This window comes from Camelus ferus, chromosome X (genome assembly GCF_009834535.1).
Source record: "Camelus ferus isolate YT-003-E chromosome X, BCGSAC_Cfer_1.0, whole genome shotgun sequence".
Taxonomy (NCBI): Eukaryota; Metazoa; Chordata; class Mammalia; order Artiodactyla; family Camelidae; genus Camelus; species Camelus ferus.
In genome coordinates, this window is record NC_045732.1 from 37,775,159 (window position 1) to 37,797,010 (window position 21,852).

Here is a 21,852-nt window from a genome sequence, read left to right on the forward strand (position 1 = left end):
CAATGAAATTGCGATGAAAACACTGTTCCAGTTTTTCCCATTATGACAACTTCAGTGCTTTAAAAATATACATATTAAAAATCAAATAGCTTCTTTTAACAATCACCTTTTTCCACTCCTGCTTTGTTGGTGCCGTGGGCATGTGCTTGGGATTCGTGTGAGACAGTCCAGCTCTGGTTATCTCCCCAGCATGCTTTTCCTCATTCTTGCAGCAAAGGGACCCTGATTTTTCCCTTGGGGACCCCTCCTTTACTTTCAGCCAGACTGATTGGTCAGGGTGGACCTCCCCTCCACCTCCAGGGGCAGGGTCAATAAAATGTGAGGAGAAATTGGGTGAGACTAGAGAAAGCCTTGTGGGCAGTGTGCTGTGAAGATGCTTAAGAACTGGTGCTGAGTGGCATTCTGTTATCATAAGGGAAGTCCTGGAGCAAGTGGGGGTTGGAACCAACATGGCATAATTCAGAGAAGAGAGAAAAGAGAAACCACGTCCTTGGTAGAATGATTTGTGCTGCTGGATCAAACTTTGCTTGAAGCCCACATTTCTGCTCAACTTTTTTTTTTTTCCAGTTATGTGAGCCAATAAATTCCATTTGGGTTTTAAGTTAGTTTAAGTTAAATTTTCTATCACTTAAAACCCAAAGATTCCTAACAGATATACCTTAGAAACAAGAATCCTAGCATAGAGAATTGAACAGACTTTTAGCACCTTTCTAGATGTATTAAGACTGACACATTTTTACAACCTTTTCTTTTATACTGTATGAAGACTGCTAAGAGATACATTATCTTGGTTGTGTTATAAGTAATTAGATCACTTTATAAACTCCATGAGGCCCAAAATTTGGTCTGTTTTATTTAGTGCAGGATCTGCAGCATCTAAAATGGTGACTGGCCCCCAGTAGGCACTCCTTAAATATTGGCTGCCTGAATGAATGAATGATGAAACTGAAACAGAAGAGCATGACCTGCCCCAAATCACAGAGCAAGTTATTGAGATAATAAGATGGGAAGTCCAACATATTACCCCAACATATTACTTATAAACATTCTCAATATCAGAAAGAGGGGAAAGAACCAACGTTTGGTGTGCTTTCCCCCCAGATCAGGAACAGTTTGGGTGTGTTTATAGCCAGCATCTTATTATCATCTGTGAATCCCCTACCAGACACATACAATACCAAGAGCTGGACATTATTCTCTCAATTTACAAATGGGGAAACAGAGGCACTAAGATTTAAGCTACTGTCCAAGACTGCAAAGCTACTGTGTGGCAGAAAACGCAGCTCAGCTTAAAGGGTTTCTGACATGGAAAACACTTACAAGGGTGCCCAGGATGGGGTCACTTCTTGGAAGATTCTGCAGATAACTGAAGTCATAGATTCCAAGTAGGTTTTATTAGATTCCATTTCAGAGGCTGATATTTTGTGACCTAGACCCTCAAATCTGGAGGAGACAGCCTCCCTGCACAAATTATGCACGTGTGGGTGGGAGTGGGAGGGAGGGGAACATACAGCCGTGCGAGCTGTGTGTTAGTACATGAGTGTGTGAACGTGAGCATGCGTGTGTGTAAAGGAGTGTGTGTGTGTGGGGGGGGGGTGCGCGCGCACGTGTGTGGGTCTTTTCACATAGTCTCAGAGCTACAGGACTGTTATTTCTGTGCTCTTGCCCTGGCGCAATGTAGACACATCACCATGAAGCCAAGTGATAGAATCTTCTGGTCACATCCAGCCGCCCAAATGTGTTCCCAGCATGGCCATAATTTAAGCAGAGCCTACTTACTGCCTCTCTGAACAACATCAACAAAAAAACAGCAGAAGAGTCCGGGCACAAGTGCCTAGGAGAGCTCAAAAGAAACCAGATCAGAACTTGGATCCTACCTTTCCAAGTAGTGGGAATTCATACGCCACCATCGCCTCAGTTGCTGTCCCTTGCTCCCCACGTGCTCCAAGTGGCTTCATTTAGTAGCACTTCAAAGGGCCGAGGGGGTGACAGCAAGCTCAGTTCCGTGGGAAGGGCCCTGTAGGGGGTCAGAAGGAGCCCCGGTGACACTTGGAGACCTTGGAAAAACCTCTCCGCTCTCTGGGCCATGGTGCCCTCATTTGGGGAGGTGAGGGTGATGGATCCAGAACCTCCAAGCTCCCTGATTCCACAGCACGAAAGCAGGAACTTTGGGTCACAGAGATGAGACATACTAAGACAGCGGCTCTTCAAATGGGGAAGACTGGGGTCTGGTTGGAATTGCCCACTGAGGGGCACCCATCATTCCTAGAGGGGCTCGAGGCCTCAGCCCTGGCCCGGTTTGAAGGCGGCGGGTTGGTGTTCTGAGGAGAAATTAGAAGAAAAGGAGTGTGGGTGGTGGGGGCTGGCAGGAAGGCCCAGACTTCCCAAACATGGACTCGTGCGGGGGGGCTGCCTGTTCTCCCCACTTTGCAGGGAAAAACATAAAAGTGTGAGTGTGTCTGTGTGTGTACTTTTTTTTTTTTTTAACTCACACAGGTCACAGGGGAAACTGAGAAAGTAAACATCTAAGAGACAGAAAAGATCTCTCTCCTTTCTGTTTTTTCTTCTGTTGAGCCAAGCGCTCCAGAAGGTATTGCAAAGGGTGGGGCCTGGGGCCTGGGAGAGAGCTGGGTGCTGTTAACACTCCCCTCCCGCCTTTGAAGGCGGCTGGGCCTCTCTGTAAACACAAGTGACTTCTGACTTCTCACGGCTCTAAAAATAATCAGAGTGTGGGGGTTCTAAATCAGGAACAAAGAAGAAACAAAGGGTTAATGAGAGGACACGAGTTTGATGTTTCGTTGGATAAACACAGAGTCAGCTAGCAGCAAAGGCGCCAGGGGCTGGCCTTTGCCAGGAGGTAACCAGCACAACTTTTAGCCCTTGAAGTTCTGTGCATTGCTGTTTCTTCCTTGAATAGGAAAAGGGTACCTCACTCCCTGCTCTCTGGACCAGCCTCCTTCAAAACCGTTGCCCCTCCCTGGTAACTTCACCCCTCTCCCCGCACCACATCGAAGCCTCGCTGTAAGATCTAACTCATACTAACTTGTGAGTGACTGATATGACCTCAGCAGCCCCAGAAGCTCATGTTTAGGATAGGGCTCACTTCCTCCATTCCCCTTTGGCTGCATTCTCACAACACTCCCAAGGACATCATTAACACGCCCATGTTACAGAAAAGGAGGTGGAGGGTGACCTTAACTTGCCCACAGTCCCAGCTCTAAGCAATCAGATCTGGGAGTCCAAACTCTTAACTTTCACTCCCCTGTATTTCAGACCAGGGGATTGACTAGTGAGGCGTTACCTAGAGGCTGAGAGACCCAGGGCTAAGGTTCAGGGCAGTCATTCGCCATGCCTCTCAAAGACTCACCCTCTCAAAAGAAGCAAGATGTTGTCCTCTAGTGTTAATGAACTTTGGGGAATGTCCCCTCCCCAGCACCCAACCGCACACCCTGCGCCAGGCTCTTTCAGGAATCCAAGCGCACACACACTCATCTGGCTGTTTGCAGTCTAACAAGTAGGCTCCTGTCCCAACGAAGCATCATGTACCAGTGATCCCACTGCATGTGCGGTGCGTGTCCTGGGGGTGGGGGAAGTAAGGAGAGGAAACTAGGGGGCAGGAAAAGCCAGGTGGTTAATCACCACTGCGGGTCTCTTTATGAATCCCATTTAACTAGCAGGTCACAGCCCCCGACCTAGAGAGGGCACCGAAAGAATACTTGTTGAATGAATGCATAAAGGAATGAAGGGAGGAAGGAAGGAATGAACTTATGAATAAAACTGAGCGCTACCTCCCTTTTTCTTCAACTGCGTTCTCTAAGTCGGTGACGCTTCCTCAGCCGGTGAATTCATACCCATCAGATGGCGCTGCGGATTCTGATTCGGCATCAGGGGTGGCACCTGAGATTGTGCGCAGCTAAGCAGCTCCCAGGTGATGCCGACGCTGCTGGTCCGGGGACCACACTTTGGGTAGTGAGGGTCTAGGCCAGTTGAGTCTTACTCATGGCTGTTGTTACAGTTCAAGGTCACAAAAGCAGAGAGTTTCATCTTTTCCATAGAATTATTTGGATTCAACTTCTCCAGCCATTTCATCGGTGTTTGTTTTTATTTTTATGGTACAGTTTTGGTCTGAGGGGTGGTGAAGATTCCACCTGTGCTGTCTTTCATCTCATGATGCTGATAAAGCTTAAACTTCAGGACCCCTCACTTGTCCAGGTCCCCTTTTGGACATTTGCAAAAGTATAAGTATCGTGTATTTGGACAGAACTCAGGCCCTATGTGAGCCTGACTCCACCCTTTCACTTGCCCTAATGATTTCATAGAGTAGATTAATATTTATCTTGTGCCCATGTCTCTACCAGAAAGGAAAGGAAAAGAAAAGATGGCCATGAGGTTTAAGAAAATTGTGAAAGAGCATAATTCTTTGAGGAAGGGAAAACACACCTGTGTATTGAAATACGCAAACAACTAGCTCTGATTTATGATTCGTGCTGCCCGCTCGGGCCCGGGTAGGCGCCTGTATTTGCAACCACTAATCTGGCCTTTAGTAAAAAAGTAATGCAAAGAAAAAGTTCCACCGGCGTCAGCTGGCTACCCTGTAAAAGTCCACGGACCCCATTAGCCTTGGGCTCCTGGACAAACAGGCTCGTCACCTGTGCAGGGAGGGCGCTGTGAGCCTATGACACAGCCACACCATGCGGACTGCCACGTCAGTGAGTTGCCTCTGCTCTACTTAATGGATTGTCACAAATGAGCCTACTGGGGTGACAAACCTCCAAATAGCTGGCTCCAGGTGTGGAAGCCACGTGGAGCCTGTGACCAGGTATATTCAACCTTGGCTGCACCTTGGAATCACCTGGGAAATGTGAACAAATATTGTTGCCTGGGTCGTACCCCCAAAGATTCAGATGGAATTGGTATGAGACGTGGGCTGGGCCGTGGCATTTTTTGAAGCTTCCCCAGGTGATTGCAATGTGCAGCCAAGGGTGGGAGTCATTGCCTCAGACCATGGGCTCTGGGAAGGAACCCAGACCCTGGTTACCTGCAGCGAGGTCCTCAGATCAGCAGCATGAGCGCCGCCTGCCCGGCTTTTAGAAATGCAGGCTCCCAGGCCCAACCCTAGACCTACCCAATCAGAATCTGCATTTTTCACAAGACTCCAGGGGATTCGCTTGCCCACTGAAGTTTGAGAAACACTGTCTTAGAAATCAATAGTTTCTCAATCGGTCCCCTCCTTTTCCTGATGCAGAAATTGGAACCCAATCACATGCAATGATTTGGCCCAGAGGTGCCCCAGAATCACCCCAAAGCCCCAGGTCTCCCATCTCCCAGCTTCAGCCAGACTTCCTCTCCCTCAGCGGGACTTTGTGTCATTCTAGAAGGGCACTGAGAGTCTTCAGAAATCCCCAGTCCCTTGTGTGTGTGGACAGCCCCGAGCGGGAGATACAGCTCTCATCTCAGAGTGGTGGAAACCACACGGTCAGTTTATGACAGAATTTCTGGCTTTTTCTTGCTAGGGGAAAAAAATATATGTCTCGGTAAAATCCATTATGTATTCTGGGTATACACAATGAGTTTGTCTTGAGACATATTTATGCCCGAGAATATTATGTATTCTCTTTATATACCATGCAAGGTTAAATTTTTTGAAAATTTATATTTGCTTTTTATCACCCAGACATCTAAGCGATTTATAGCCAGGCCGGAATGGATTGGAATCAGATGGCAAAACCCAGATTAACCCCCTGGATCCTGGTGGCCATTGGTCAGTCTTTGCTATTAATGATATTTTCAACTGAGTGAATGCATTCAAGATTTTCCTTTGAAGGTAAATATGCAGGTGGGTATCATTTTTGCAATGCAGGCACTTCCTCTTGCTGCTTAAGTTCATCCAGCATTTTTTTTAAAAAAAAAAGACAGACATATTGAAACAGTCATACACTGAATAATTCATATGGAAAAATTTGGGGGAGAGATAAATAGAGGTGACTCGTGGTATATTCATACTTGCTGGTTGTTGGAAGTTGCAGCATTTCTGTATTACATAATTGCTAGTCGCCAGAAATGCAGTGGTCGAGGCAGCTAGGCTCACATGGCTCCTTCTGCTCCAACCCTCCAGTCACTCAACCAAGTCTTAATAGTCCTCTTTTGGAAAGAAAATATGCTCAGAGGATGCTGGCCCCACCCAGGGGTGGTCAGGTAGCACCCCTACAGGAGCTGCACGCTGAACGCACGACTTTCTCGCACCTCCACGAGCATGGGTGCAGGTGCACACCCCCAGCCACCTGCGTGATCGATCACCCACAATTTTCTGCCAGACCCAAAGAGGGCCTTTCTGTGCAAATCCCTGGCCGAGGGTGGTCCCGAGAACGGCGCAGCATTCACCCAGGTGCAAAAGGCAGCCAGAGGATGAATCATTATTATTTTTTTAATCAAGTAACAGACCCAGGTGTAGCAGCAGCCCAGCTTTCTAATATCACTGTGGCTTTGATAAATATGTCCCATTCCTTGATAACTTTTCCAAATCCTTTAATATCCTGCAGCTCGGTCCCTGATGTCTGCCTGTCGCAAAAATGTGTGAAGGGAGACCAAATGTCAATAAAATCTCCCTGCCTGCCTCAACCCACGACATAATCAGCTCCAAGGTAAATAAATGGTAAGTTAGTTATCTGCTGCTGGGGAGGGGGACGCTCTGGGCTTCTCCGGCTTTCATTTTTGCCTGCTTATGGCGCTGACCAAAGCGTCTTCTTATTCTAGTGTCTTCTGGGGGAAGATGTTGGATGTTTTCCCCTTTTTCTTTCTTTCCTTTTTTTTCCTCTTCCCCTTGGAGGGACAGCCTACTCGGCTTTTCTGCAACGGCTGTCCGCTTTCTGCTTCGCTCTCCGCAACTCCATTAAATCACCTTTCATCACATTAAATACAGGTCTTCAGGGTGGTCAGAGAGCTTCGCTCTGAGAGATGATGTTATAATGAGGGCGACGTGTATGAAAAATCATTTTTCAGCTCAATCGCAGGCAGGCCACAGGGAAGACTGGAGGGGTGGGGGGAGGTGCCGAGCTTGTCTCACTTCAGACAAGAACCAGGTTCCTGAGGGGAGATTTCATTCATTCACTCATTCATTCATTCATCAAATGCATAGAGAGCAACACTCCGTGTCAGGCTCTGAAATACATCAATGAACCGAAGAGACAGAAAGAGCCCTTCCCTCATGGAGCTTCCATGAATAGAAGCATCTGAAAGCCTTTGGGGGAAGGTGCTTAAAGTCAGACTCACAGGAAAGCAGAAGAGGGGGCTGAGTTGAAGAGTTTCAGGGCCCCCGCCCATAAGTTACTCCCAGGCCAGCTCCAAAGAGTGGTATTCTTCCACGAGGCACTCCTTCTTTTGAGCTCGATTGTCCTTTTTTCCAAGAGCAATTGCCCTTGGAAGGGATTAGTTGTTATCACTCTCTAGCACCTTCGTGTGAATTTATTTATTGGCTCCTCTTCCTGCCTCACTAGGAGGGCCTCCAAGGCTGCCAAAGGCAGGAAAATCCTGAAAAGGCGGTGGCAAAAGAGATCAGGACAACTGGGGCCAGACTTTCTCCTCCGAGTCCCCTGGGGACCCCTGTTAGCTCATAGGCTGTTCCCACTAAACGACCCAGGGACACGAAAGGAGCTCTGCAGGTAAAAGGCCAAATGACACTGAGGTTCTTCCAAGTTCAAATAACTTCTAGCTGCCTCTCCTAGTGGTGATGATGGCTCCCCGCAGTTGTTTCACTGAAGGGACTGCACTGTGCTTGGTTAGTGTCTTGAAACCCTGCCCACACCAAACTCTTAAACAACAATTGTTTTATTATGCGTGTGGATTCTGTGGGTCAGGGATTCAGGCAGGGCTTAGGGAGGATGGTTTGTTTCTGCTCCAGGATGTTTGAAGCCTCAGCTGGGAAGGCTCCGAGGCTCAGGGGGACTTGAAGCTGGTGGCTGGAATTGGGAATCATCTGAAGGCTCCTTCACCCACCTATCTGGCACTTGGGCTGGGAAGACTCAAAGGCGATCGGCCAGATGCCTCCTACAGGGAGCCCGTGTGGCTTGGGCCTCCTCACAGCGTGGCAGCCTCAGAGCAGTCAGACTTCTTATCCGGCAGCTCAGGGCTCCAGGTGCCAGCGCGTCAGGAACAGGTAGGAGCCGCGTCTCCTTTTACAACACAGCCTTGGAAGTCCCCCAGGATCACTTCCACTATATTCTACTGATTGAAGCAGCCACAAGCTTCCCACCCACATGTTCAACGAGAAAGGACCTAGACCTCACCTCTCTGCGAGAGGAGTGTTGAGGTCACACTGTGTGTGGAAGAGCCTGTGGGTTAGGAGACACTGTTGGCTGCCATCTTTGGAGAATGCATCATGTGCGTCTGCTCTCTGACCACAATTCACATCCTCCTTCCCATCCTTCTGTGCCTAATTCAAGCCCCCTCCTCCAGGAAGCCTTCTCTGATCCTTGCAGTCCACTTTAGTTCCTGTTTTCTCTACTTAAAATTACTGGGTGGTGGAGGAGGAGGAGTACTAGGACTAGTACAAGTAGAGCTAACATTATGGGGCATAATCTTTCATTAATACTAACTCATCAAATCCTCCGAAGAATCCCGTAAGGTAGGTGCTCTTCCAGCCTTTCACAGCAAAGGAAAGTGAAGCCAGAGAAGTTAGACTACCTGCCGGAGCCACACCGGTAACAAGAGGCAGAGCCAGAGTTCAAACCGAGACAGTCAGCTGTGGCGTCTGCCTCTCCCTGGCCTCCGAAGCTGGCTCTCCGGAGCTCTGACTTACCACAGTTCATTTTCCTCAGCCGGTCTGAAACAGCTACACTCCTCGCACCACCTCGAGCCGTGGCACTTCGAGGGATTTCTAAGTGGATGTCCATGCGTGCCGGCAGCCCCCAACCCCCAAACTGAACACGATCACAAACAAGTGCCAGCATGCGCATTCACGCAGCCGCCCTGCTGACCCCCGCCTGGGCCGGGCCAGGAGGATGCTCTCTGCAGCGTTTGTACCAGAGCCTCCAGAGAATCGTTCCACGCCAGAGTACCTTGAGCAGGGAAGGGCATCGGAGGCTGCTGGCCAACAGGGATGTCCAAGGTGCCTGCACGGGCACACCAAAAAGCCAAAGGGAAAGCAATTGCTAGATGGAGAAGTAAAAACTAGATTTCAAGATGGTTTTAATTCTGGGCTCCGGGAGTCCTGAGGACCTGAGTTGAGAGAGACAGAGGAATGATTTAGAACTGCAGGGTTTTATGGGCGGCGGGGCCTCTTTCAGCCTGAGCAGGCAGATTGAGAGATTCGTAAACAACTAAGGAGCAAGCCCCAGATAGAGCGCACCGTCTAACAGGCGGAAGGATGAGGGCAGGATTCCAGGGAGGCCCTGAGCCACGTGAAAATGATTCAGGTCATAAAAGACCGTGCCTGGGCGCTTAGTAGCTGAACAAAAGCATTCCACGTGCGCGCAAAAGTGGCTTCAGAAAAAGAACAGGTTTTCCTCACTGGCCATTCTGGCCTATAAATGAAGGCCTCAGACCTTTCCCTCAAAGCTGCCTTGGCCCTGGAAGAGCCAGTCTTGGAGGTGAAGTGGGGGGCGTTCAGTCTTAACCAGAATATCGGCAATTCTTGGCTGCCCAGTGCCTGAAAGTGTGTCTTCCGTCAGCCCCAGCCGGTGGTCTGTGTGACTCTGGAGAAGCCAAGGGCACTGAGGGCAATGACCTTGGCCTTAGGCCACAGAAGCAGGAAGAAATGTGGAAGTGGGGAGATCAGCTTATTGTCCCGAATGGGCTACTTAACTCCTTGGGGAAGAGGTCAAGGAGCTCCCAGGGGCAGCCTTCTACAAGGGAGGATGCCTGAGGTTGGGTTGCCCCAGAAGCCGACCCTGAAACAAAGAAATGAGTGCAATGAGTCATTTATTTGGGAAATGCAAGAAACACTGGCAGGGCAGTAGGGAAGGGAGACAGGGAACAGAAGGCAGCCCATAACGGGTGTGTTATCAAGCCAGCTGTGGGCCACGGGTGCTTCATCCCAGTGGGAAAAGTAAGAAAGAACAAGAACAGTGCTTCTCAGGGTATCCAGGTCAAGGGCCAGGTTTTTTGGTGTCGGTATCAATCCATTGTAGATGAATACTTTCGTAAAGCACAGTACCAATGTCCCAGCAGTGTCAAATTGCCCTAAAAATTCTGAAAGGAGGACTCTCTGTGTACTTATCTCAAAGTGAATGAGGAATAAGCATTTCACAGTTTGTCACCAGTCCAGGGACCGTACTTTGAGTAGTCTTGGTGCAGAACACACCCCGCCCCCGGCATCCCATGGAGCTGGGCTATTTATACACCAACTCCTTTTTGTCATTGGCTAAGGGGGTGTTTGAGAGCGTGGGGGATTCTTCTGTGCACACGGGTGGAGTGGTGGTGCAGTTTCTAGAAAGCTGTTGCGCAGAGAGATGCGGATACTGGCAGCTGGGAGACAGCCTGAACCCACCCACAGAAGGAAGAGGGCAGGGCGTGGACAGCATCTGCTACAGACGGGTCCACTCCGTCCTTTCCCCTGTGTTGCTCTGGTCAGCACTATGCTGGAGCTTGAAGCAAAATCAAGGCAGAGGGCAGATGGGTGCGTCTAGAAAGCCGAGAGCTCTGAACCTGCAAGTCAGGACTTCACTGTGGCTGGTTGTAAGTCCAGAGGCAATATGGGGGGCACTCTATTTTAGCTGCCTAGCCCAGCATCTGAATTCAGCTCTCATCCAAGCCCTGCTTAAAAAAAAAAAAAAAAAAAAAAGCAGCCCCAGGACCTCATGTCAGCTCTGATCAACCCCGAAATGCAGAGGGGCTCTTTTCCTGACCTAAGGCTGTTTGATTTGCTGCTGTCTGGAGCTCGTGTGGCAGGTGCCTCTGCCACTGCTCGCTTCTTTTCCAGGGGACCCGGCAGCTACTTCTGGTCATGCGATCAACTCTTGGTCCGCAAGTTGCAGGTACCGGGTGACTGTAGTCACGGTGAGGATCAAGGGATTGAAGAGTCTATCTCAGCTACCCGGGGGTCCTCAGAGGGAAGTCAGAGCTGCCTGGCCACCCTGCAGTCAGCAGCACTCCTGGGATGGTTCATTCCAGGTAACCAGGGAAGATGAGGGTAACGCTGAAACGACGATAGCATCAAGAATGGGTACCTCCAGACTCCACCTGGCCTTGACCTTCCGCTGGGCCCTTTATACACCCTATTTTATGGTCAGAGGAACAGTTCAGAGATATGTGTTACTGTGACTGAGAGCAACATCTCGGCTGTCACACTGCCTGGGTCAGGACGCTGGATCTGCTGCCTCCAAGCTGTGCGACTTCATGTGCCTCGGTTTGTGCCCCCATCTGTCTAATGGGATTTCACCTACTTCATCAAGTTGTTAGTGTATTAAATGAGCTGGTGTCTGTGATGCACTGAGATCGGAATGAGGCCTACAGTCCTGAATCCACCCGGGTCAGGCCCCCAGCTCAGCTGGCTGGCAGCTGCCTGGCCTCGGGCCAGCAGGGCCCCGGTTCTCTGGGGAAGTGACTAGTAGCATGTCTGCCGGGCCCCCCTGTGGCACGATTTCACCGTTGTCAAACAGACGGCAGCCAAGGAAAGGGGTGTGACTAAAACTTTCCATTTTCGACGGCTGGCTCTGTGATGACATGCAGGCCCCAGACCCAGGACTTCCGCCGCCCCCCGCCTCTGCTCTGCCTATTATTGCCACCTGGGGAACTTCTTACGCTCAGTGCCTCGAAGGCCAGGAAGGTTTTCACCTCAGGGGACAGACCCCAGGGTCGTGGTCATCCGCTTAACCTCTCTGGGTCACGTTTCTCCCCCACCGCCCTCACGGTCGGCTGTATATGTGCCCAAGGGGATGATGGGATGCGAACGTTTCCCGGATTAGATAGGTCAAAGGTTAAAGGTTCACAGATCTGCCTGATCCAGCCCAGAGTCACACATAATCCAGGCCCCTGTAATCATTTCCAGTTTCCTAATTAGTTCACCCTTATTTCCAACCATGGTTCAGGTTGCCAGATAAAATACAGGACGCCCAGGTACATTTGATGTTCAGATAAACAACGAATATTTTTTAGTATAAATATACCCCCAACATTGCGTAAGACATACTAAAAACGTATCCATTGTTTATCTGAAATCAGAGTGTAATTGGGCATCCTGTATTTATTTGCAAAATCTGGCGACCCCCGTCCAGGGCCACAGAGCTGGTCTCTCAGGATCATCCATAAGGTTGGTCATCTTCCATGTCAGTTTCGGTGCTGTCTTGGTCCATTTGGGCTGCTGGAATAGAATGCTGGGGGCTGCGTGACTTATAAACAGTAGACAATAGGCATTCATTTCTCACTGTCCTGAAAGCCGGGAAGTCGAAGGTCAAGGCACCTGATAGATTCTCTTTGATGGAGCCCCTCTTCCTGGTTCTTAGACAGCCATCTTCTCACCGTGTTCTCAAATAGAGGGACAGACAAGAGAGTTCTCTGAGGTCTCTTTTCTGAAAGCACGAATCCCATTATGAGGGCGCCACCCTCATGACCTAATCACTTCCCAAAGGCCCCACCTCCTAATCCCATCACCTTGGGGGTCAGATTTCAGCATATGAATTAGGGGGACACATACTTTCAGTCTGTAATAGGTACCCCCAGAAGCCAACCCTGAGAAAGGACTCAGATACAGTTGGTTTGATTGGGAGGTGATCCAGGAAGCGCAGCAGGGGAGCAGAGAAGGGAGAAAAGCAAATAAAAAGGGCGTTAATGAGATTACCCCTGTGGGCAACTGGGACTCAAGTCCCCCGCGTACATCCCAGAAACCATGCAGAACATGCCTTAGAATCATCACGCCAGAGGACAGGGAGGCTGGGGCATTTCTCTACCATCTTAGCTCGGGCTGCCATAATAAAATACCATAAACTGAGTGGCTTAAGCAGCAGACATTTACTTATCAGAGTTCTGGAGGCTAGAACTTCTAAGATCGAGGTGCCGCCAGATTTGGTTCTTGGTGAAGGCCCTCTTCCTGGTTTGCAGATGGCCACCTTCTTGGTGCACCCCCATATGGAGGAGAGAGAGCGCTCCAGACGGCACAGGAGCAGGGAGAGGCAGGCACTGGAAGGGGAAAGCTGTCGGCATACTGCCAACTGTCCACCACAGCTGCAGGGGAACAGCCCTACCCCTGATCCAAGAGAATAAGCTTTGGGACATGTAAGCACCTGCTTCATTTTCCTTTGTCCAAGGCTGACCCTCAGTCACAGGAGAAGGGTAAACTTGCTCCGTTGGCCTCAGAGGGTTGTTGTCAGGATTGGATGAGATCATTTGTGTGAGAGGGTGCTATAGACTGAATATTGGTGTCCCCCCTGCAAAATTCATATGTTGAAAGCTTATCCCCGATGTGATGATATTAGGAAGTGCCTTTGGAAGATAATTAGGTCATGAGGGTGGAGCCCTGGTGAATCAGATCAGTGCCCTTATAAAAGAGACCCTTTGCCCCTCTGCCAAGTGAAGACACAGTGAAAAGATGGCCGTCTGTGAAGAAGCAGGCACCCATCAGAGGCTGAATCTGTTGCACTTTGATCTTGGACTTCCAGCCTCCAAAAGCATGAGAAATAAATTTCTGTTGTTTATCAGCCACCCAGCCTGTGGAATTTCTGTGGTATTTCTGTGATATCACAGCAGCCCGAATCGATGAAGACAGAGGGTTTGAAAAACTCTAAGGTACAACAGAAATTGAAGGTATAGTAAGCATTATTAAGTTAGGAAAGAAAGAGGCAGGGGAAGGAGGAGAAATAGAAGGAGGAGGAGGTACAAGAAAAGGGAGAGGAAGGAAGGAAGGAAGGAAGGAAGGAAGGAAGGAAGGAAGGAAGGAAGGAAGGTAGGTGGCGGGGGAGGGGGGGCCTTAGGTGCAGCTTTGCCTACAAGGGGAGGCCGGGGAAGTGCTGAGCCAAGCAGAAGGAAACCAGGAGTCTGATCTCCTTAGAAGGATTTTTATTGTTGTTGGGGAAACGTTTGTGGTTGTGCTGTTACTTGTGATGCCTCAATCCTAAAGTCACGCATTCTTTACTTGACCCCCAGGGTGTCATCCTCTCCTGGCTTTGCTCATCTCTCTGGCCACTCCTTCTTAGCCTCTTTTGCTTCTTCCTTCTTGCCTCCCCAGCCTCTCATCTTCGTGGTGCCCCAGGACTCACTCCCAGCTCTTCTCTTCCTTGTCTACACCCGTGCCCTAGGTGAGCTCACCCAGCTTCATGGCGCTGAATCTACCCCCACCTCCCTATTGCCTGCGCCGTGTTTCTTTCAACATCTTCCTGCTTGATCACCTGCTCACGTCCAGGCTTGGCTTCTGTCCTGCCCTCTTGTATCATATCTCCTGGCATTCGGCCCAGTCCTCAGCCAAGCACCCACGAGCCCGTCTGCATGTGTCTGTCCCCTGGTTCTGGACCCATCATCCACCCCTTCAAATCAGCACCTGCCAGCGTTCGAACCTGCACCAGCCTCAACCACCTGGTGTGCCTCCACGGCGCCCCCTCCTGGCACAAGGCTTGTTGGTGACTTGTGCTCTTTGTTGGTGGACACATTGTCCATCTATGGCAAGCCTCATCCTTCTGGAAGCCCTCCAGCTAGCGCGTCTTCTTTCCTCCACTTGGTCAGCCCCAAGGCTACCCAGCATTGAGAAGACCAGATAAGCAGAGCCGACTTGGTTGTGAGGAGGCACACGCATGCGCACAAACACATACACGCACTCACAGCACCGCCACCACCATCATCCTTTGCAACCAAATCCATTGCTGAACCACTCAGCTGTCAACAGCTACTGGGAATCATGACTGAAGAGGCCAAAATTGCGTATGTACCTCGCTTCTCTTCTTGCCACTCTGAGGCAGCAAGAGCCCTTAAAAACCGATTAGAACATCCTCCCCTCTTACAGAGTAAATAAATGCTGGTCTCTGAGGAGGGAGCGGGGAAGCGAGGCTGGGAGGCATTGGGTGGGTTTTTCCCTTGTCACAGCAACCTCTTCACTCATCGGAGGCTGCCTCAGAGGTTTTAGAGGGAGGCAGCGCCGTAACTCACGAGATTAAAACATGCCCGCTTCTCCTCAGACATGTATTCTATATGAAAATGTGGTTTATGGGCATCAGGTCCACAAATCTAAAGCCCAAGCAATTCTACCTATGACCATCAGTCATGGAAGTTACACTCACTGAGAATGAAAATTTACACGACCACTGTTAGCCCATAACCAGCGACGGAGCAGTCCCCCTCCCCAGGAGCCAGGTCTCCCTGACAACAACTACCCGCCCTGTTTTTACTGGCTGGTACCCAGACTAGTGGCAGTGACTCTCAAATGTGAGTATTTATCATGAGATGCTCTCAAGGCCCATCCCTTCTACTTTGTAGAAAGGGGACTAGATTAGGAATCAGAGAAAAGAGGTCAATTTCCACCTCTGCCACTTATCACCCATTGAAACTCAGCCATTCACCCTCTCTGTCCCAGCTTCCCCCTTGGCCCTGACAACCTCATTTGCAACAGTTGTTACAAAAATTATCTTAATTCAGCAGAACACAGTGGCAAAGCTCTGGAATCAAACTGCTTTTCCAATTCCAACTCTGTCACTTGCTCTGCAACCTTGTATAAGTTACTTAACCTCTCTGTGCTTAAGTTTTCTTCTCTGTAAAATGAAGATAATAACAATCTTGCCTCATAGTGGTATTAGGAGAATTAAAAGAGTTAATATTGGTGTGGAGCTTAGAACAGTGCCTGGCATTCGGTAAGGGCTAAACAATTGTTACATCAAATTTAATCATTCAACAAATATTCATTAAACACTGTATCTGTTTCCTGAGGCTGCATAACAAAGTACTGTGAGTTGAGGGACTTAAACATCAGAAATGTGCTGTTTCACTGCTCTGGAGGCCAGAAGTTCAAGATCACAGCATCAGTAGGGTTGGTTCCTCCTGAGGGTGTGAGGGAGAATCTGTTCCCGGCCCCTCCCCAAGCTTCCGGTGGTTTGCTGGCCGTCTTTGGCGTCCCTTGGCTTGTAGAAGCATCTCCTCCATCTCTGCCTTCATCCTTGCGTGGCGCGCTCCCTATACGCATGTTTCCGTGTGCAAATTTCCCTTTTTTATTAGGACACCAGCGGTACTGGATTGGGGCCCACCCTAATGACACCACCTTAACTTGATAAACACTCTGTCTCCAAATACAATCACATTGTGGGAGACCGGTAGTTAGGAATTCAGCATATCATTTCTGGTGGACATAATCCAGCCCATCACAAGCACCTACTAAGGTGCCAAGAATACCAGAAGTCATGAAACAGGGTCACGCCTGAGGACGTTCATATCTGAATATGGGGAACAGATTTACGTGCATTCACTCAGTAAGTACAGTGCCGGGGGATATTACAAAAGACAAAGACACAAGGAACAGGGGCAGTGGCACCAGAAGACTGATTTCAAAAGGTTTCCCATGTGCGCTGGGCCTTCAAGCATGAGCTGCATTGATGTGCCTGAACAAGGTAACGCATGTGCAGCCACAGGAGTCTGGAAGCACACAGTGTTTTCTGGAAATACAAGTCCTTGATGCGGCTGTAGTGTCACATGGAACTCGGGAAAGATGAATCCAGAAACATTGTTCGGACCAGATTTGGATGAGCCTTGATTTCCAGATTTAGGAGTTTCCTCCTAAAGTACTTATATGTTTCTCCCCAAGTACTTGACTTAAGTCAAGGTCCCTAGAAGCAGATTCAGAGACAAGGATTCTTGTGAAAATGATTTATTAGAAGATGTCAATAGTAAGAGCGAGAAAGAAAGCAGGGAAATGTCAAAAGCCCAGCCAAGAGGCCATACGAAGCCAAGTCCCTCCAAGGGCAACATTAGCCCAATCCTGCAGGGGAGCTCTGGAGACTGGGTGTCCAGATGGGAGCGAGCAGGCTGGAGGACTGGCAGCAGCCCAGCCATTGGTCACTGGTCCAAGGCTGCCCCCTGGAGAACTTGGGCTGTCCACGCTCCATGGCAGTGGTGAAGTGGCTCTGGTGGCCTCAGTGCAGTCCCTCAGCAAAGAGACACTGGCTATCAGGAGTAAGGGCAGGCCAGAAGCCCACATCCACCCAAATGGCAAAGAGATCAGAGGGCGGAGCGCTGGTAGTGTCCACTACAGTCATGGAGAGTCATTATTACACTGTAATAATCAGGGAATTAAGTGATCTGATCTCAGTGTCACAAATCTAACTGGTAATGGTGTAAACAAATGGAATGGCAGGGCAACAGGCTGGCCACAAGGAAAGCATTTAGAAAGCCATGGTAATGGTCCAGGCGGGAGCTCCCAGGGATCCGAACAAGCTTAACGGTGGAAAGGGAGACTGGAAGGGAGAATGGGGATTAGAGAAGCATTCTGGGCTGGGATCTGATGATAGTTTGGCTTTGAAAGGATCAAGAATGTAAAGCAGGTTTACCAAAGATTGTAGAAGGATGGTCTTGGACATGGTGAATGTATACAAGATCCCCAGCTCAAGATCCCCAGTAGGCTGGTGGAAATACGGACCTGGAAATCAGGAGAGAGGCTACAGCTGAAGCTATCCACGTGGAAGGCACTGGTGCGTAGATGGAAGATGATGGTAGGAACCAGGCAGGAAGGGTAGAGTCTGAAAGAAGATGAAGAAGAGAACACTAGAGCGCACCAACCTTTGAGAGCCGAGTGAGGAAAAGAAAGGAAGAAAGAGCAATGAGATGGGTTCAGAACTACAAGATACGCGTAGCAGGAGGCAAGGGAGGAGGAAGTTGCAGGAAGGAAAAAGTGGTCAACGGCATTTAATGATGCTTCGATGTCAAAGGAGGATAAGGAATGAGCAGAAGTCATTAGATTTGACTACTACCCAACCCCGGTGGAGGGAAAAATCACATCGTACTAGGCTAAAGAGGAAACAGGAGAAGAAATGGAGGTAACAGTGTATACCAGTTCTACCAAAAGCTTGGTCCCCGTACTGGCTACATCAGCAACATCTGGAAGCTTGTGAGAAACACAAATTCTGGGACATCCCTGAATCAGACCTCTGAATCAGAAATTCCGAGGGTGGAGTCCAGGAATCTGCTTTTTAACAAGCCCATGGGGTGATTCTGAGAATCACTGATGCATATACCTTGCAAGAAGTTTGACTGGGAGCAGAAAGCAGGGTGACAGCTACCTACAGGGAAGCCAGTGCACAGTTAGGATTAAAAAGTGGCCAGTACTTCACAAATTGAAGCAGGTATTGAGAAAACATACAGATAGTCCACTGGTTTTGTAACTAACAAAGACTAGACAGCCTGCCGGTTATCAGCTGGCATGGTTACGACTGTCATCCGTGGGCAAACTGCTAAGACAAGCACCCCGTGGAAATGGGATGGCTGTTTCTTTTGGAGCACAAAATCGTCATCTAGATCATCATTGTCACCTAGATCCCCGAGAGCATTTTACAATCAGAGCAGTGACTGATAATGGCTATGTATACCCAGCTCTAAAGCAACCATCCACTAGGTCACAAGAAACAATGAAACCTCTTTGTTTTTAGAGGCAGTTAAGTTGAGATGCTGAAGTGAGCTCGTTGTGGCAAATCAGCAAATCTTGCCATTGTACCCAGACTTCTGATTCCTAATGTCACAACTTCATTCTCGTTTTCTATTGCTGTGAAACAAGCCACTCCAAGCCCATTGGCATAAAACCCCAATAGGTTGTGTTACTACCTCCCACTGCTTCTGGGCTCAGCGAGGCGATTCTAGTTGTAGTTTCAGTCACGTGGTCGCTGACCCTGGAGTCAGCTCAAAGCCTGCTCACTGCCCCTCTGGCTATTGATGCTGACTGTTAGCTGGGATCTCAGTGGGGGCTGTTGTCAGGAACGTCCCCATATGGCCTCTCCGTCTAGTCTGTGCTTCCTTACAGCATGGCGGCTGGGCCCCAAGGGTTGTGACCCAAGAGAGAACCAGGCAGAAGCTGTGCTGCCTTTTGTGACCCAGCCTGGGAAGTCACACAACCTCACTTCTGCGGCACCCTACTCTTACAGGCCACCATGAGGCCTGCCTAGGTTCAAGCGGAAGGGACACAGATCCCACCTTTGCATGCGAGCAAGACAAGATTCCAGGAGAGCAAGGAGGGCAGAAACTATTGTTTTGGCCATTTGTGCAAAATACAATCTGCCATAGGAAATAAGTCCTCAGTGGTCAACCCCTGTATGACCTTGCTCATTCTGGCAGGTAAGCTCCAGCCCGTCTCTAATTACCCATGACCAGGCTGATTTGTCATTCCAGTGACCTTCCTTCAGAGGAGGGGCATGGACAGTTGGAAGGCAAATCCTCAGAAGTTCTCCAGGGCCAGAAATCCTGCCCTGGGTCCAGCCTGGAGGCTCAGGAAAGCCCTCGTCCCTAGAGTCCTGGGCTCCTTGAGGAGTTAAGCACAGGAAGGGTGTGGTTGCTGGAGGGACAAAAGGAATTGATCAACAGCCGGAATTACATCACCCCCTCTCTTTGTTCATTTTTCTCTACTGTTGTTGTTCTTTTTCCTGTGTTTAATTTCTCTCCTTCCTCACTCTCCCCTAGGACCTCCCCCTGAGAGATGGGGTTGGGGGGTTTGATTGATTGGTGCTGAAAGCAGGGAGGTTGCGTGTAGAGAGAGATCACCTTACCCCAGATAGTTTCCATGGCAACAGGGACAGGTTGGTGGGAGGGGCGGGCAGATAAGGGCCCCACTTTGGGGTTCAGTGCATGGTGGAGGTGAAGGCTGGAGTGTTTACAGTGGAGAGAGAGAAAAAAAAAACAGCCTGTTCAGCTGTGTCAGGGAGTGGAAACATAATTCGAGACAGCTTGGAGGCTGGCCTTCGCTGACCTCACACCCTTCCCCCCCCCACCCCCGTTCTCCAGTTCGTTACCCGACAACCTTAGCAGCAGCATTTGTGTGCCCGCCACCCCTCGTCCTGGTCTGTAGCTCTTCTGGTCATTATTTCCTCCAGGAGAAGCTCTCTCCTCCTTCGCTTCCTTCCTCTCTCTGCTCTCACTTCTCTTGGGTGAGGGAGACAGCCCAGCTGGCTTCCTGCTGCAGCCTGGGTCGGGGGGTGTCTCCTGGTCTACCCTGCCACCTACAATGCCTTCACCTGGCATTGTTCAGGGGGCCAGAGGTCACAGGGGAAGAATCTGGGAAATCACCAAACGCTATTAATTAGCTTGGAATACACAGGAAGCCACTGAATGGTGACCACCCAGCATCGAACACCTCGCTGTGGGCCCTTTTGCGCCTGGCATTTCAGCTCTGCCACCAGACCTGGCCAGCTGAGGCGAAGTGTGGCCCAGCAGTTCCTCTTGAAAGCAAAGAGGGATTTTCGCCCTTTTGCTTTGAGGTTACCCCTCCCTCCTTCCCCAATGATGGATCCAGAAATTGATGCTCTCTCCCTTTGTTCCACTGCCTTCGCTCCTCCATCTCTTAACTCGCTGGTGCCAATGGCCCCGCCCACAAGGACCACAATACACTTTCATGCTCTCCACTTGGTTTCTTTAGCCCCCATTGCTTTCCTTTGGTGTAACTGAGCAACAGGAATCTCTGGGGCTGGGTCATCCTAGAGTAAACGTTCCTCCTGTTTCCTGAAGGAGGCTGCGGAGCAGGAGAAAGAAAAATGGCAGCTCTCCAGCCTGGGCTGGCACATGAGGGGACTGTGGGGGGCACCTGGGCCTCAACAGGCAGGCCTGCTGACTCGCCCCTGGGAGGATGCCTGCAAGGACAGGGTCTGGGTGGTGCTTCTCTCTAGATCTTAAGGGTTTTTTCAGTGCCCAACACATAGAGGGACTTACAAATGCACCTTGTTCCTCAACAAGTTAAATGTGGAACTCCTGCATGACCCAGCAATTCCATGCCTAGGTATAGACCCCAAAGAATTAACAGCAGGGACTCGAACGGATACTTGTACGTGAATGTTCATAGCAATATTATTCACAGTAGCCAAAGATGGAAACAGCCAAAATGTCCATCAGGGGATGAATGGGTAAACAAAAATGTGGTCTAGCCACGTGATGGAATATTACTCAGCCGTGAAAAGGAATGAAACTCTGACACATGCTACAATGTGGATGAACCTCGAAAACACTGTTGAGTGAAAGAAGCTAGACACAAAAAACCACATACTGTCCATTCCATTCATATGAAATGTCCAGTATAGACAAATCTATAGATAAGTAGTTGCCAAGGGCTAGTGGGAGAGGGGACTGGGGGGGTGATGGCTGATGGGTCTAGGGCTTGGAAAAGTTCTGGAACTAGAAAGTGGTGATGGTTGCAGAACATTATGAATTGTATACTTTAAATGGTCAGTTTTCTGACATTTGTATTTAACCGCAATAAGAAAAAAAAAAATGCATGTTGCAATGATGCTGTGCCCCGGTAACCAGGGCCCCAGAGGCTCGGAGTTACCTGCAACTATGGTGACCCACCGAATCTGCACTCGCTTCCCTGAGGCCATCTTGCTTGTAGCTCTGAAACCCCCTGAGTTCCGGGCACAGAGGGCTGGATGTTGACTGTCTTTGCACTGGAATCCTGCCTCCTGTCTGTGGGAGCGGGGGGCAGCATACTTACCTTGTTGGAGTTGCGGTTTCCTGCCCTGTGGGTTTGCTGTGGGATTACATGGGATAATAAATAATAACACTATCCAGAGCCAGCAATTGCAGAGCGCTTACTACATTCCAGGTGCCGTTTCCAGCCACCGCTTCTAGCAGGCACGGGACCGCTCGGGGGTCTTGGAAATATATAGATTTGGATCCAGCAGGTCTGGCACAGGGCCTGAGACCCTGCATTTCTAATGAGCTCCTGGAGGATGCAGAAGCTGCTGGTCCACAGACCACACT

The 21,852-nt window shown here is 49.7% G+C and overlaps 1 long non-coding RNA gene across 2 annotated transcripts in view; it reads left to right on the plus strand.

The window, feature by feature from the left end:
- The window catches only part of LOC116662025, a 60,045-nt gene that overhangs the window by 24,799 nt on the left and 13,394 nt on the right, over nt 1–21,852 (plus strand). Inside the window, exons 2-4 of one of the 2 annotated variants that reach the window (XR_004318003.1) lie at nt 5,675–5,836; nt 6,540–6,652; nt 7,898–8,152. This is a non-coding gene — a long non-coding RNA (uncharacterized LOC116662025). Of the gene's footprint in view, nt 1–5,674; nt 5,837–6,539; nt 6,653–7,897; nt 9,154–21,852 lie in introns of those variants that run through there. The other variant, XR_004318004.1, reaches the window with a different exon arrangement.